The 16,343-nt window shown below is 48.7% G+C and overlaps 1 protein-coding gene and 1 non-coding gene across 9 annotated transcripts in view; one reads left to right on the forward strand and one right to left on the reverse strand.

Annotated features, from left to right (window-relative positions):
* Nucleotides 1-16,343, reverse strand: part of Prkag2 (protein kinase AMP-activated non-catalytic subunit gamma 2) — a 272,656-nt gene that overhangs the window by 101,671 nt on the left and 154,642 nt on the right. The gene's annotated exons all lie outside the window — the stretch shown is intronic.
* Nucleotides 5,256-5,362, forward strand: LOC126489459 (U6 spliceosomal RNA). Its single transcript, XR_007588923.1, has one exon. It is a non-coding gene; the product is annotated as a U6 spliceosomal RNA (small nuclear RNA).

The following is a 16,343-nucleotide window of genomic DNA, read 5'->3' on the forward strand; positions in this document are numbered from 1 at the left end:
ACAGACTTCACTTTGTTAACTGCAAGTCTAATAGGCCAGGGGAATAGCAACTGTTCATGGGGTGGGGGTAGGGAACGGCAGTGTGGCTTTCTGAGGTACAAACTGCCTGTCACAGTGATGAGGGCCTGATTAGGGTTTTTAGTTTAGGGGTTGTAAGGGGAGCAGTGGAATAGGGATGGTGCTGGACAAAAAAGGCACGAACAGGGAGGGACAAAAATCCTTGTGGCTGGAGAGCCATGCACTGTCAAAGGGGACACAGACCACTAGACCCTATAGGAGTCACAGTCAGTGTTTATGACACTGGAGTCTGGAAGCTGCAGAAGCAGCTGCCCAGGGACTATTTGCTTAGCGTGTCTTCCCTCTGGGAGGGCTCTGCCGTGACTTTTAATTAATTCATTTGCAGTACTGGGATTTGAACCTATGGCCTTGCGCATGCAAGGCAAGCACTCTACCACTGAGCCATATTCTCAGCCCCCTTTTTAGTTTTTATTTTGAGACAGGGTCTCACTAATTTGTCCAAGGTTGGCCTTGAACTGTGGTCCAGGCTGAAGCTGAACTTGCCCTCCTCCTACCTTAACTTTTGGGGTAACAGGATTATAGGCTTTTGCAACTTGGTCTGGCTTCTGTTGCTGTTTTAAACGAGGTACTGGTTTTATCCCTAGAACCAAATAAACCGGGCATGGTGGTACACGCCCGTGATCTTAGCACTTGAGAGAAGGAGGCAAGAGGGCCAGAAGTTCAAGGTTATCTTCCACTATCAAACCAAGCTTGAGGCCAGACTGAGATACGTGAGGCCTTGTCTCCAAGACCAACCAACTGGCCAATCCCCAAACAACCAAACACCAAAAACCAAGCCCAGTTCTGTGCTTTAGTTTGCTCCATTACGTTTGTTCCTGGGTAAGTACTATGTCAAGGTGACTTTTGGGCTAGCAGACCCTCTTTCCCCAGTGGTATTTTCCACGTGATGTTTTCCCACAAGTCAGTTCTGTCATTTTATTCTCTCTCTCTTTGACCTACAATTTGAGTCGCTAGGTCACTTTTCTAGGCCACTTCGCCATCACCTGCCTTGGTGGGACGCACTCCAGAGTGATCATGGTCCCTTCCACCTGTCCTAGTCCCTGGCTCCAGACTCTGGGAGGAGCCTGTGCCTGCTGCCACTGTGTCAGGCAAAACATTGACTTTGGAACCCTTTACACTCTCTACAAATACGTTGTTTAAAATTATGTTTTGCCATTTGTAAATGAATCAGTATTTTTACAGCCCCTTGGTTTTAGTTTCTAATATAATGAATAGAGATACTTACGACCATATAAACAACAGCTCCTTGGCATCCTCAGTCAGTTTTTAGAACTATAGATATTAATTTCTCACTAATATATATTTAAAATAAAACAAAAAGGGAAAGGAGTACTATATATCTTTAGGTATTATAAATGTCTTTAATATATGGGTCAAGAGAAAATGTTAGATTTATGATCTGCTTTTTCATTCAGCCTATTCAATATGTGGTCTTAGATGAAATACATATATTACTAGTAATATAAAACATATAACATGTTATTAATATATACCATTGTATATTATATGTGTTCTCAATGTAATACACACACACACACACACATACACACATTATATAATAGCCTCAGAGAGGCAGAATAGAGAAACCATCAGAGTCTGAGAATGACTCTTAGTGACTGCAAGGATCCTTGGACCTCACTATCAGGACCAGTGCTCTACCCTGATTCTGTCCCTTTTCTCCCTTGATGATTCTTGTAGACCCTCTTCTCCTTGTGAGAATCCAAGCTCCGCAGTTGGGACCACATGGTAAGACACAGGCCATCTCTTGTATCTACTTCACTGAAGTCCCTGCTTCCCTTGGCTAATCACATCCCAACACTATGAAGAACAAGGACCATGGCTTGGATCTGGGTCCTCTCTGACAAGGACCATGTGTGCATAACTGCTACTCGTTGCTCCATCGTTCTCCCTGGAAGTGTTTACATTTTAATGTTAAGACAAAAGTGTGACAAAGATGACACAGAACACAACCCTCAACGTGCTCTAGATGGGAATGGAAGATGCTGAACACTGATGAGCAGGCTTAGGTGGGGCACTTCAAGGTAGCATCTCCTCCAAAGTGAAGGCCCATGGTAGGTAAGACCAGCTCTCTTCACAAAGCCTTCCTTCCAGACCCAGAGGCTCAAAGGTTGCTGGTATGTTTCAGACTCCAAGAAGCCCAGTGGAAAAAGAACACCTAGGTTTTGTCTAATATTTTTTGCTCTTTACGTCCATGTGTGACTTTCTCAGGGATGTTATAGGATGCTGGAGATATCAGAACATCTGTGGAATCACAAAGGGGACAGGTGTCATTTGGGGGTGTGTATGTGACAAAATATGGATGACAAAATAAGAGGACCAAGGGGGGTTAGAATCAGCAATGCCTGGAGAGCACACTTGCCCCAACACTTGCTTTATTTATTTGGTGTACTGCATATGTGCATGCATGTAATATGTACATGCATGGTGTATACATGTACATGTGTGCATATGAAGACCCGAGAATACCCTCAATTGTCATTGTTCAAGGGCTATGAACTTTTTTTTTTTGAGACAGGCTCTCTCAGTGACCTGGGGTTCCATTAGGTCAGGTTGGATGGCAGATAACCTCAGGGATCTGCCCATGTCTCCTTTTCTCCTGCACTAAAATTATAAATAGGAACTAGTGCATCTGGCTTTTTTTTTAAATGTGGAATTTGGGAACTGAACTAACTTTATCAACTGAGCTATTTTTCAAGCTTATTATTTTCATCTACTTAAATAGTAATCACATTTACTTGTGTGTGTACACATGTTAATGTATGCCACAGTGCTTGTGTGAAGGTCAGAGAATAACTTCAGGAACTGCTTATCCACCACACACGTCTAGTCCTAGGGATCAAACTCAGGTCATTAGGTTAGGCTTGCTGTGCCTTCACCCACTGAGCCCATTCCCATCATCTCCTTTTGGATGGAGGAGACCCAGGCTCAGAGGTGAAGCTTCAGCCCAGAGCCCAGGCCAGTCCCATGACCGCTTAGGTGCAGCTCTCCTGTGCCAGCAGAGCTTTCACACACAGATGTCACAACCACTGTCAGTCCAAACAGAAAAGGACGGAGGTTCTCCAGAGAATGATACATTTATAGGGACTTGGTGTGGGAAGTCCTTCTGTATATGTGTTGCTTTTTATTGGTTAATGAATAAAGAAGCTGCCTTGGCCCGTGCTGAATGCTGGGAGAAAGAAGGCAGAGTCAGGGAGATGCCGTGTAGCCTCAGCCAGAGACAGACATGAGGAACCAGCTGCATGGCAATACACAGATTAATGGAGATGGGTTAGTTTAGGATGTAAGAGCTAGCCAATAAGAAGCTAGAGCTAATAGGCCAAGCAATGATTTAAATAATATAGTTTCTCTGTGATTATTTTCGGGAGTCTGTGTGGCTGGGAAATGAAAAAGCTGCCTCCTATTCCAGGGACCAGCAAATGTTTACAAGAAGACACAAGCTATATTAAATTATATGCATGTGCAAAGACCAGGGAAAAAATTTAAAGGCTAAGTGCAGAGGGCACCATAAGTAATTTTGTACCCGTATCCTGATAATAAGGGTTACTACCAAGGATGACAGCAATCCAAGCCGAGCCAGGCAGTTGCTGGGCAGATGCCTGCAGAAGCATGCTCTGGGCAAGGCTGTGGGAGTCTTTGTGCCAGGCTGTGGCTCTGGCTGGGCCTATTGTGGTCACTCTTGGAATCACAAACGTGTGACACGGATCTCCTTCAGATGTGTTCTTAGAGGGAGACTGGAAGCCTATCTGGGACCAGAGAAGTCACCGTAACCTTGACTTCCCCTGAGGCATTTGTTTACAGAATTCAGTGGGCAGTGGCCACAGCAGAGCTGGCTACTTAGTGCAGCCAGGCATCTCTAAGTCGCAAAGCAACAGGGCTGTGCTGTGGGAGAACTTGGAACTAAGATCAAGGAAGGTCAAGTGGCCACCAGGCCTCCGAATGTGGACTTTCCAGATAGTCCCTGACTGAGTGGGGAACTCCATGGTAGTGCTCCCTCACTGCACTGAGGAGGGTGCTCTATCTCTAGCCTTTTTGGGAATTCCTAGTTTGGAATCGGCCATATGGTCATAGTTTTAGTTGCTGGGACGACTCCCCAGGAACTGGTAAAGAAATCCTTCCTTCCTCCCTTCCTCTTTCATTTAGTGTGTGTGTGTGTGTGTGTGTGTGTGTGTGTGAGAGAGAGAGAGAGAGAGAGAGAGAGAGAGAGAGAGAGAGAGAGAAAGAAAGTCTCATGTAGCCCAGGATGATAGCCTCTGTGTACACAAAGATGACCTTGGATTGATTCTTTTGCCTCCACCTCCCCAGTGTTGGGATGACAACCATGAACCACCACATGTGGTTTTATGCAGTGCTAGGAATTGCACCCAGGATTGTGTAGGCCGGGCAATCATTCTATCCGCTGAGGCATCCCCCAGCACCAAGAAGTGGTTCTTAATCTACTGAGTCCTTGGACCCTCGGAACTGTAAGGAGTCGCACATGAACCCCAGCACACACATTCCTTGCTCATTCTGCTTCTGAAATAACGTCAGGGTATTTCCAACCCTAAAGCTTGGTTTCTAGAATGTGTGTGCCAAGGAGTCACCAAACATGCCCATGGGTCCTTTCCTACCAGATATGTGACTCCCACTGTGCCAGTTGCCAGCGGGAGCTGTGTCCACTCTGCAAGCCTGAGTAACAAAACCTGAAACCTCAGTAGATCTTGTTTGTTAATCTTCGCATAGCTGTGACAACATCCCTGATGGGAGCAGAGTCAGAAAGGAGAGGCTTATTTCTGGCTCAGTTTCAGGGGATATTAGCCTATCATGGCAGGAAGGTACCATGCCTGGGGCACTGTCCATGGTAGTGGAGTTTATGGTATGACTTGTTCATATTTTTGGTCAATTATGAAGAGAACACTTGGGCTGGGGTACAGACCTGAAGGCCACCTTCAAGTTGATCATGCCAACCAGCCAGGCTCTGTATCCTAAAGATTCCCAAATCTTCCCAAATAATGCCCCCAGCTACAGACCTACTGTTCAAACCACAGGAGCTGTTTGAACACTAACAGCCTATTTCCAGGAGAGTGGGGCAGGAGTTGACAGAAAGCCAGAGTGATAGCTGTCTGGGAACTGCCACCAGAAGCTCCCAGAGCATGCCTTTAAAGCTACAAATTACACCTTTGCTGTGGGAAGCAGCACATACACTAAAACTGGAATTATGCAGAGAAGATTAGCATGGCCTCTGCGCAAGGACAACACGCAAATTCATGAAGCGTTACATATTTTTCCTAGAAAACTATGCCCACATTCCCCAAAAATGGTTTATGGATGTTTGTCTTTGTTTAGGGTTTTGGTTACAAGTTATTATGACTAATAGTCAGGAAAAAAAGCTAACAAAGGAGATTAGAGTCAGAGATTTTGCTTTGGAAAAAAAGGGGAAGTGCTGTGGGACAATGATCTTGTACCCTATAAAGATTTGTTTGTTGTATTGGTTTAATAAAACACTAATTGGCTAGTAGCTAGGCAGGAAGTAGAGGTGGGGCAACCAGAACAGGAGAATTCTGGGAAGTGGAAAGCTCTGTCTGCAGTCATCACCTAGACATAGAGGAAGCAAGATGTGACTGCTTTGCTGGTAAAAGGTACCAAGCCATGTGGCTAACACAGACAAGAATTATGGGCTAATACAAGTTATAAGAGTTAATAGGAAGCCTGAGCTAATAAGCAAACCAGTTTATAATGAACGTAGACCTCTGTGTATTTCTTTGGGTCTGAACAGCTATGGGACCTGGCAGGACAGAAACATCTGTCAACACACCTTGTGCTGCTTCTGCACTTTCTGTCATTCAGTTGTGTGTCTCTATTCAGAACCAGTGATGGTGGCTCCTCCCCACTGCAGACCACAGAAGCCTCTAGCTGTGTGGCTTCCCAAATTATCCCTGCCTATCCAGTTGTTTTTAAATTTTATACTAATGTGTTACATGCATATGTGTTTGTGTACCACATGAGTGCAGAGCCAGTTGAGGCCAGAGGAGAATATCAAATCCCCTGGAACTGGATTTATGGACAGTTGTGAGCTGTCATGTGGGTGCTGGGAACCAAACTTGGGTCCTCTGCTGAGCCATCTCTCCAGCTCCCTGAACTATCTCCTGAAGGCTCTATTTTGAACCTCTTCCAGAAAGGTAGCTTTGGGTCTCCTCATCATCCAGGGTCTGGGTTCAGAGCAGGTGAGATGGTGGTAGATGCTTCCAGGTGGGCTCTGAGCTACTGAGGCATGCCCTAGTTTTCCAAATGTGCAGGAATCTGGGAAAACTAGAACACACTTGCACGTGGGGACATGGGGTCTAGACCACAGTACTTAAAGCCTTTCTTGGTTTAAGGGCCACGCTCAAAAGGCAGGAGAAAGCTAGGGCTGGCACCATGGAGCTTGTGCTTAATGTTCTCTTGCCTAGCTCCCCCGCGGTGTTCTCTCTCTGGGCAATGGCTGGTGGCCAGGCTGGGTATTCCCTTCCAGGAGGCTGGCCACAGCCAGCTGCCACGGGACTCTGAGCAGGGCTCTCCTGGGGCTCTGTTGACTTGACACATCATCTGACACAGCCTGCCAAGCCCTTGGGCTCTGAGGTGCCAGTGTGATGGCTAGGGAGGCCGGGAAGGTGTCCAGGCAACGTCTGCTCAGAGCCATTCTGAGCACTCAGCTGTTCTCCTTCTTCCCAGAATGAAAGGGATTGTGAGTTCTGACCCCTGGCCTTAGTGATGCATGGGTGCCAGTCTCCCTGGAGAGGCAGGGAAGGAAGGACCATCCCTATGGGAGGGAATGGAGGATCTCCTAGTGGGGACATAGGTACTGCCTTTTCAAGGTGGCCCAGATCTCAACCCTAGCACTTTCTGCTGCCCCTCAATGCAGTAGCAATGTGGGAGTTTGAAGTCATTAAAGATGACAGCAGCCCACTGGATCTTTTCCTAGGGTTTTCAAATGAGAGAGGTAACATCTGAACTGGCAGAAACCCAGACAAGGACCCTCCTTTCCAGGGATGCCTGGGTTCCTGATGCTTCCGGCTCCGGATGTGCAGTAAGCACCACTGTTAGGTCATGTCTCACAGGGAGGGAGTACTTGGCCCTTGATGTGCAGGCCTCCACAGTGGCAAAGCCCCCTGCCCCCTTCCATATCCACCTGACCCATTGCATTGATGCTCTCCTTTCTGCACATACTTATACCTGGCTCAAACCTTGCCTAACCTTGCCTCCTGATGGAGCCTGACCCTGATAAGGTCACTGAGCACGGCCCTCAAAAGGGAAACAGCCACGCAAAAGCTGTGGGACTGGGGCGGGTCTCTTGGTACCTGAGGTTCCCATACCGCTTTTCTCTTTGAATTTCTAGAACCAGAGCACTGTGCTTAGAGAAATCAGACTCTCTAATGATTTTGGTTCACTCCTCCACTCCTGCCTCTATCATTGCTCTGTGCAACTTTTCAAGTTTCCTCTGCTTTCTATGGTGTTGCTTGCTCTTCCTTCTAGCGACATTGCACATTCCAACATCAGAAAATCAGTGTGCTGTGGGGCTACTATTTCTGAGCGGGGAGTGAAGTCCAGACCCCTGTGTATTCTCGGCAAGGGCTATCCCACTGAGCTGCATCCTTAGCCCTTTGTTATTGAGACGGGGTCTCACCCTGGAGCCCAGCCTTCAGGGTGCCAGTGTTGCAGGCGATCTTTTATGTATGTATCTCGTTTCCTCCTCTGAGCACGAATGGTGCTAGTCTTGCTTGCCACCATACCTCCCGCCTGGCACACTCTTTGCACACTGCTCCCACTCAAGAAACACTGCAGTTCTTATAGGGGACACCCTTGTTTAACAGGGCTACCAAGAGGCATAGCTCACGAGAGAACAAGTGGATACACTTTATTTTGTCAGAATTTAAGACACAAACACAAAGGAAACTGAAAAAGACAAACGGCATGGAGAAGGCACTTGCAATTACATGTGTGCTAAAGGCTTATGTCCACCATACAGAAAGAACTCTCAGGGCCGGAGAGACGGCTCCGTGGATAAGAGAGCTAGCTGCACAACCATGAACTCCTACCTAGAGGCTGCAATGGTTGAGAAGAATAGGCCAGCTACGGGCTCCTCAGAGACTGGGCTCCCAGTCTGTTTTGTGAGGTCTCTGAGTAGACAGTCTGTAACTCAGGGTTCCCCATCAGCCAGTGTGCCTGTCAGAGTGGCTCCCATGGCTGAGGACAAGTCAGTAAGAGCTGGCTGGTTCATGCAACAACCCACAACATCCTCCTGACTGGGGCGGCTTGGCACGTGGGTGCTGCAGCAGGGGTAGTGGGTGTGGGAGGAGCCTGCTGCTGGGAGGAGCCTGCTGCTGGGAGGAGCCTGCTGCTGGGAGGCCTAGCTGTCAGGAGAAGCCAGCTAGCCAGTGGGACTCTGTCATAGCAACCCAAACCATCGGACACAGAAAATAGGCTAATTTGTTGTAAAAAAAAAAGTTTTAAATTTCTAATTGAGCAAAAGGCAGCTCAGCAGTTGAGCAGACACTGCTTTTGTGGAAAACCCAAGTTCTGTCCCCAGGGTCCACTGCAGGTGGCTCACCCTTGCCTGTAACTCCAGCTCCAGGGATCCAACACTTGTGGCCTCTCGTTTTGTTGGGTTTATGTTTTAAATTCTGATAAATAGTTTAGCCGTTTGTTCTTTCATGAGTCATGCTTCTTGTGACCTTGTTAAACAAAGGTGTCCCATAGATCAGACTCATGTACATACACATATGCACAAAATTAAAAATAACATACATCGAAAACACTCACCCAATGTATAATTTGCCATTTTAAACCACACACACATGCATATACACATGTAATTTAAAAGTAAAATGTATCTAATGCATTCATACGGTGTATAACTTAGCATCTCAGAGTGTGCAGGGCAGTGGTATGTCACTCACACTGTGTGGCCGTCCATCCCCTAAGTCTTTCGTCTTTCCAAGCGCAAGTCTTACACTCCTTTGGTTTTCTCATGACTGGCTTACTTTGCTTAGTGTGTCAGGTTTTCTCATGCTGTCTCGCCATGTGTCAAAATCTCCACTCTGCTTCAGGTTGATTAACACACAGCTACACAGAGAGCTTCTTCGAACTCCCCTCTGACCCTGCCCGCCCAGTCGCACCAGGTGTCTACCCATTATTTCCATGGCCTCATGCCAAAGGCCCAGCACAAAGCTCCTGGATGCTTTGCTGGGATGACCCTGTCTCTCTTGGCCAGTAGCTGTCTTTGCCGGTGCGAATGCTGGTCCTGTCCTCCAGGGGTCTGAGTGTGTGTAGGTGCCCAGCCCCGGTCAGAGAACTCGGTGCAGTTAGCAGGCCCAAGGCAATGTCCGGTTTTCTTGTCCTCCCACAGCCAAGTTTCCGAGGTGCTATTTGAGAAGCCCTGCCAAGGGTAATGTGACATTTACATGACACCAGGTGGGGCTGCGATGGTGACATAACAGGTGGAGGGGGGTGTGTCTCTGGGCACGGAGCCCACAACTCGGCACAGTCTGGTGATTCCGTGTTGTGTAAATTAAAGCACAAGTCACCTGTTCCTCCAAGTCACAGCTGAAACCAGCACCCGCTGATAGGACAACAAAACCACGATGTCTGCCACCTCCTAGCTCTTTCCTCAGCAGGGTGCATTTGATGGGGTATTATGAGCTTCCTTGGTGGACACCACCAGGAGCTTGAGCACACTGGCAGTAGGCAGAGTCCTTTGTCCTCAAGGACTTCAGCAACCAGTTCACTCTCTCTCACTGGCTAAGGCTGCTTACTTACAGTCAAGGACTTTTGTCTGACTGTCAGTGACACAGACTAGACACACCTGACCTCTGCGCTGGGGCACCTCCACCAGAAGGCAAGTAAAGTAGCTTCACCGCCCAAAGTGGTTCTAGGCAGAAGCTACTGTTGCTGGCTTGGTCCTTAGATGAGGAAGTGGCCATCTCTGCATATCTTAGAACGAGGCTCTCTTGGGGGTTTTCACTCTCTGGAGACGGGTGGAAACCATGAGGACTGCTTCCGGAGGATGACTGACCTCCTCTGAGTGACCGGCACAGGCAAGGCAGTCTGGGGTTGATAGAGGCAGGAGGCAGGTCCCACTATGTCTATATGATACCAGCTCTTCATGGCTCGATACCCACAGGGCCTGGGTTTCCTATTTGTGTTGTCCAGCATGTCCATAGTGGCCCTGGGGTCCTATAAAAGCCTCTTCTCCCACCCTGTCACAGCTGCCTAGAACTTGCAGCCTCTGTCCTGGTTCACCTAGTTCCTTTTCCTTATGCCCTTGAACGTGCAGACTGTGACAGACTGGAAGCAGCTGTCGCTGACTGTGCATTAGGGTATTGTCACTCCTGGGCTGAGCTCATGATCACGGTACAGTGCCTGCAGGCATAGCTCCCACGGTCCTCTGCACTGTTGAGAAGGGTGTAGGCTCCCCAGCCAGGCCCAGGGACAGCAGCACCATGATGTGGGTCTGCTGAAGTGGATGTTCTGGGGGCCTGGAGCAGGGGAGAGGACGGGCTTTGGGGAAGCAAGATCAGGCCTTCTCTGCAGGCCCAGGCCCATCTCGAACACCTCCAGTCTTTGACTCAGGACCCTTTTCTCTGGGCTGTAATTGGCAGTAGCAGCGGGCACCCAAAGTACAGTTAGGTATCTGGAGCACAAAGCCCCATAGTTCCTATGCTTAGGATAACGGAATGGAGACAAGGAGGCGGCCAAGGACGCACCATGTTAGGATATTAGGACATGGTACCAGGAAGTGGATGAGCCTGCCACATCACAGTCTTTAGACAGAGAAATGTATTCAGACAAAAGTGAACACGAGGTGAGAGAAGAAGGCTGGTATCTCGTCCACCACAAGCCAGAGAGAGGGGCTGGTGCTTGAGGAGTCTGGTCTTTAAGAAGGATTAGGACTGAGCTAAACTGGGGGGAAACAGGGGTAGACAAGGCAGAGGTGGCGGGGGGGGGCAGTGGCTTGAGGCACAGTCATGCATCAGTCCTTGTCCCAAACCACAGAAGCCAGAATCCTCCACAGGTGACATCAAGGTCAGCCATGACTTTCCTCAGACAAGATGAATGAAATAGTCCTACAGGATGCTCGCAGTGCAGTTCTGAGAAACGAGGTTTTCATCCCTCAGCCTCAGTAGCAAACAAGTCTTTGACTAAGTCACTGCAACTGGTGCCTTCTCCCCCTGCACAGAGAGTGTGGGGTGACTCTCAGCAGCCCCCTCTCCGGTCTTCAGGACTGTAAGTTCAGGACTGGCAAGCACTGTGTTAGTAAGCTAAGCTCTGCTCTGGGCACTAGACCAGTGAGTGAAACAGAAAGGCCATGCCCAGGCTGGCATGGGCCTGCAGAGTGAGTCCTGGGGTATCTTTACACAGGTGTCCCTGGTGACTCATGCAGCAGGGACACAAGCTTTAGTCTGGGCCAGCTTTTAGTGCCTGCCCATAGGTCCAGACTCAGCAGCTGGGTGGACATCCTAGAATTGGGCATTTTTGTTTGCTTTAGTTTTTCAAGGCACGGTTTCTGTGTGTTCTCCTGACTGTCTTGGAAGTTGCGCTATAGACCAGACTGGCCTTGAACTCACAGAGATCCGCCTACCTCTGCCTCCCGGGTGCTGGGATTTAAGGTGTGTGCCACCACACCTGTCTAATTCACGTGATGTCAAGATAGGCCTGAGATTCACACTGAGGGCCACCTGCTCCAAGAGGTCATCTGAGTTCCAGGTAAAGACTAGAAGCTTCTTAGTTATGCGACCTTGGCTCTGAGAGCCACCTCTTGTGCAATATCCGGGTCACAGGTACCTTCCGCTCTCACACTCCTTAACCTTACCCAGGGAGAGTCTGGGATCCATGGGGAGCCCATGGGGTTGCCTGTGGACCCAAGAAGTCACAGAACATGTCCTGAGGCCAGGACATACATCATGATGATAACCTTCATGTGCCACTGGGGTTACACAGGAACAGAGAAAGGCCATGGCCAGCCCTTCCTGGCTGTGGCTCAGGGCAGCACATCGTAACAAGCCCATGGCCCTGGCCGGAGTCCCTGGGCCTGAAGGGTGACTCCGAACATAAATGCTGACATTCCCCAGATTCTCCCTCTCCTGTGCTGCTTTGTTTCAACAACTCTGGGATCTGACACAGCTGTACCGTCTGTGCTCCTGGCGCTCAGCAGGTGTATGCGACCTGACACTCCCACATTGCACAGCATCGTGTGGAACGCGCATTTGCATAGTTCCAGCAGACAGCGCCCCAACATGACTCTGTAAGAAGCCACAAATAACGAGTAGGTTTTCAGAAAAGGCCACAGTGTTAGCTCAACCGCACTCCCATACTCTTTGTTCTGTGTATTTGTTCATGGGTAGGGGCACATGTACACATGCGTGGAGGCCAGAGGTCTTGGGTATCTTCCTCCACCATTCTCCACTTTAGTTTTTGAGACAGGGTCTCTCTCTGAACTGACCCGGCAAGACTGGCCAGACAGAAAAGCCTTAGGAACCTACAGGCCCCATCTTCTTGCCCTGGCACATGCCATTCTGCCTGGTTTCTTAAAGTGGGTGCTGGGGTTCAAAATCAGGTTCTCATGCTTTAAAAACTGAGCCATTTTCTCAGCCCCCATTTTACATTCTTCATATCCTTGGTTCTAGTTCTTTAAAAGACAAAAGGACCCTTCCATGTCAACAAGAAATGGGAACCAAAAGGCATTTACTGACTTTTCTCCTTGACATGAAAGGCCACTCAGCAAAACGTTTTCATCAGTATCGACAGGAGGTGAGCTGGGGGGCAGGTCCACACTGAGGCCAAGAACCTAATCCATAAAACAAGCGCCCTCCTGCAGACATGCCAGGTGGCTCCCGTCTGCTCCTCTTACCTTTCATGGATGCTTATCTTCTCTCCCCATCTGCCAGCAAGCCCGTGAGGGCCCCGCCACAGCCACACTCAGCTCAGGCAAATGTGACTTTAAAGCTTAATACTCATTCAATAATTCATTCCTAGGGATGAAGCATTTTTGTCCATGGGCCTGAGAACCCCAAGTTTAAGCAATCTGGAGAAAGCCTCATGTCATATGATTAGATAATAGGGCCTTATCATGACAACACCAGGGTAAAGTCCTGGGGCACACAGCCCCCAAAGGTAGCAAAGTTATGTTTCAGAGAGTGGGGTGGACCAAGGAGGGGAAGGTAAAGTCCACAGGATCACACACTCTGAGTGTGAGTGCCGGGCATTCTTTCATGCCAGGAAGAGACACGCCTGCTTCCTTCTGAGAGACACCAAAGAAACAAAGGGCTGTATGTTTGAAAACGTCTACAGAATAAAGTCAAGTGAGCATCCACCCTTCCAACGGCAGTCCTGTCCGGCCGGGGGAACCCTCACACAGACAGTCTCTGCACCTCTCCAGGGGCCATTCCTACTCTTTAGCCCAGTTCCCTACCGTGCACTCTAGCTGCTGCCTCCCTTCCAGCCTCGGTCTGCCTGTGGCTGGATGGTCTCATGGGCTTCCCGCACCATCTGCATTCTGTGGCTCACTCACCCATGAGTGTCAAGCCATGGAGGAAAAAGAAGTGGACCCCTGCCACGTGCACAGTGCAGTGGAGAGGCCGAAGCTGCTCTGAGTGATAAATTCTGCTCTCAGGACTCCTCTGGCTGCTTCTCAATGTGTTGGTAAGCTATTCTACCAGTGGACAAATGAATGAGTGGCTGCCCCTGTGCCCCTCTGGGGCCCTCTGTCCAGAGCACGGTGATTTTTCTTCTCCTTGCTGTGGCTGAAGGATCAACAACTGCTCGTCCTTCTTGGTTGTTGAATAATTAAATGAACTCCAAGGACTTCCCTTCTTTCCCGCTGGACTTAAACTTTCTTGGGGTTGGGGAACTGGTTTGGTAGTAAAGCTCTTGCTGTGAGGCTCAGAGTGTGAGGATCAGAGCCCACATAAATGCCAACAGGTGTACGAACTACCTGTAAATCCAGCCTTGGAAGGCCAGGATACGGGATTCCCAGAGCAAGCTGGCCGGCAAAACTAGCTATATTCGTGATCTCTAAGTGTTTGAATGAGGTGGAAAAGCCAACAGTGGAGGACTCCAGAAGCCAACCTCAGGTCTCCCATGCATTCGCATACATGTGCACTTGCGTTCTCATATGTGCCTTCACACACAAAGCATGCATATACATATATACCCAACAACACACATGCTGTGTGACAATGGTTTGTACCCTGTCACTTGTATTTTAAATAAATGCCGATTAGCCAGTAGCCAGTCAGGAAGTATAGGCGGGGCAACCAGGCAGGAAGTAGAGGCAGGGCAACGAGAATTCTGGGAAGAGGAAAGTTTCAGTCTGCAGTCATTACCCAGATACAGAGGAAGCCAAACTCAGAGCAAGCAAGATGTGACTGCCTCACCAAAAAAGGTACCAAGCCACGTGGCTAACAGCAACAATATAAGTTATAAGAGTTAATAAGAAGCCTGAGCTACTAGTCCAATCAGTTTATAATTAATGTAGCTCTCTGTGTGTTTCCTTGGTACTGAACAACTGTGGGACCTGGTGGGACAGAAACCTCTGTCAACACATACACATGAAAGTGGCAAAAGAAGTCACGGCGGAACAAGTGAACAGATGTGTACGGAACAGATGTGTGCTAAGACAAGCAGCCAGGACACTAATGTAACCTGTGCTTTGCTTCCATTGTCCTTTCTAGGCAAGGAATCACGTATTCTTTAACACCAGAGCTCTCTCTCTTTTTTTTTTTTTAAAGAATTATTTATTATTTATACAGTGTTCAGCTTGTATGTCTGCCTTCAGGCCAGAACAGGGCACCAGATCTCATTACAGATGGTTGTGAGCCACCATGTGGTTGCTGGGAATTGAACTCAGGACCTCTGGAAGAGCAGCCAGTGCTCCCAACTGCTGAGCCATCTTTCCGGCCCCCTCAGTGCTTTCTTGCTCAGAAGCTGCAAGCTCCTCAGAACATCCATCATGTGAATTTACCACCACACATTTATTGTTTCTATTGCTGATGGGTGTCTGGGTAGTTTATTCTTTGGGCTACTAGAGATGATGCTGGAACATTCTCTATATGCCTGTGCCAGAATTTTTGCTTGTTTTATGATGTATTTAGTCAACAAAAAAGATATGACAGTGAGAGAAAGAGGGGGAGAAGGCTAGCTGGGCATTGTGGGAGATCTATGATGTGTGAGGCCCACACCGCTAAAATCATGCACCACCCCCCACCTGTGAGGTAGGTGGTTAGGAACCTCTGTGCACCAGGATGCTCAGGAAAGTGCAGGGTGAGGGAGACTGGTGAGCAGATTTTAAATCCAAGAGAGACAGCTTCAAAGCAAAGCGAATAGAAGCAAGAGTCCAGTACAGATGCTCACATGAAGGTCCAGGGAGAAACTGTCCCCTCAGACTGTCGCTCCACAGCCCTGCTCTTGCAGCCTCAGCCACAGAACGAAGAGCCCTAGTCCGAGTGCGGTTTCCCTGTGTGCCAGATACTATCTCCTGTAACTGACACCCCAGAATCGTCAGCCAAACTGCACACACCCGAGATGACTGGCAGACCGAGGAGAACTTTGCAACATTCTGATAAAAAAGTCAATGAAATCAGGCTAAGCTTTCCCCTAGACAGAATGGAGGTGCTGGTGCCTGGAAATCATCGGGAGAATTTAAGTGATTAAGCCCTGCTTAGGAAATCTGTCTGCTATCAGAGTTGGCTGGGCAGGAATACCTGGTGTTCTTTGCTTGCCAGTAAGAGATAAGCCTGTTTCCCTTTGAGGAACACCAAAGAAACACAGGGTTGTAAGCTTGTTTCTGTTGTGCATATGCATGTATGTGAGTGAACACACACACACAGACACACACCGACACACACAGACACACACAGACACACACCGACACACACCGACACACACCGACACACACAGACACACACAGACACACACCGACACACACCGACACACACAGACACACACAGACACACACCGACACACACAGACACACACAGACACACACACAGACACACACCGATACACACAAACACACACACACACATCTATGAGAACTGGAAGCCAATCCTGCTGGGAAAGTTGTCTGGAGAGCAGTAACAGCTAGATAGGATTATCCCTGTGGTGTAAACATACATCCACATGGGCACACAAACACCTGTCCAGCACTAAACAGAACTTCTGGAAAGCCAACTGTGACTGACAGAGTGGAAGGGCTACCTGTCTTCTCCCTCAGTCCAGGCCTGGAGCTGAGC

This window comes from Alexandromys fortis, unplaced genomic scaffold, assembly GCF_014885135.2.
Source record: "Alexandromys fortis isolate MF-2015 unplaced genomic scaffold, M_Fortis_MF-2015_v1.1 scaffold_217, whole genome shotgun sequence".
Lineage (NCBI taxonomy): Eukaryota > Metazoa > Chordata > Mammalia > Rodentia > Cricetidae > Alexandromys > Alexandromys fortis.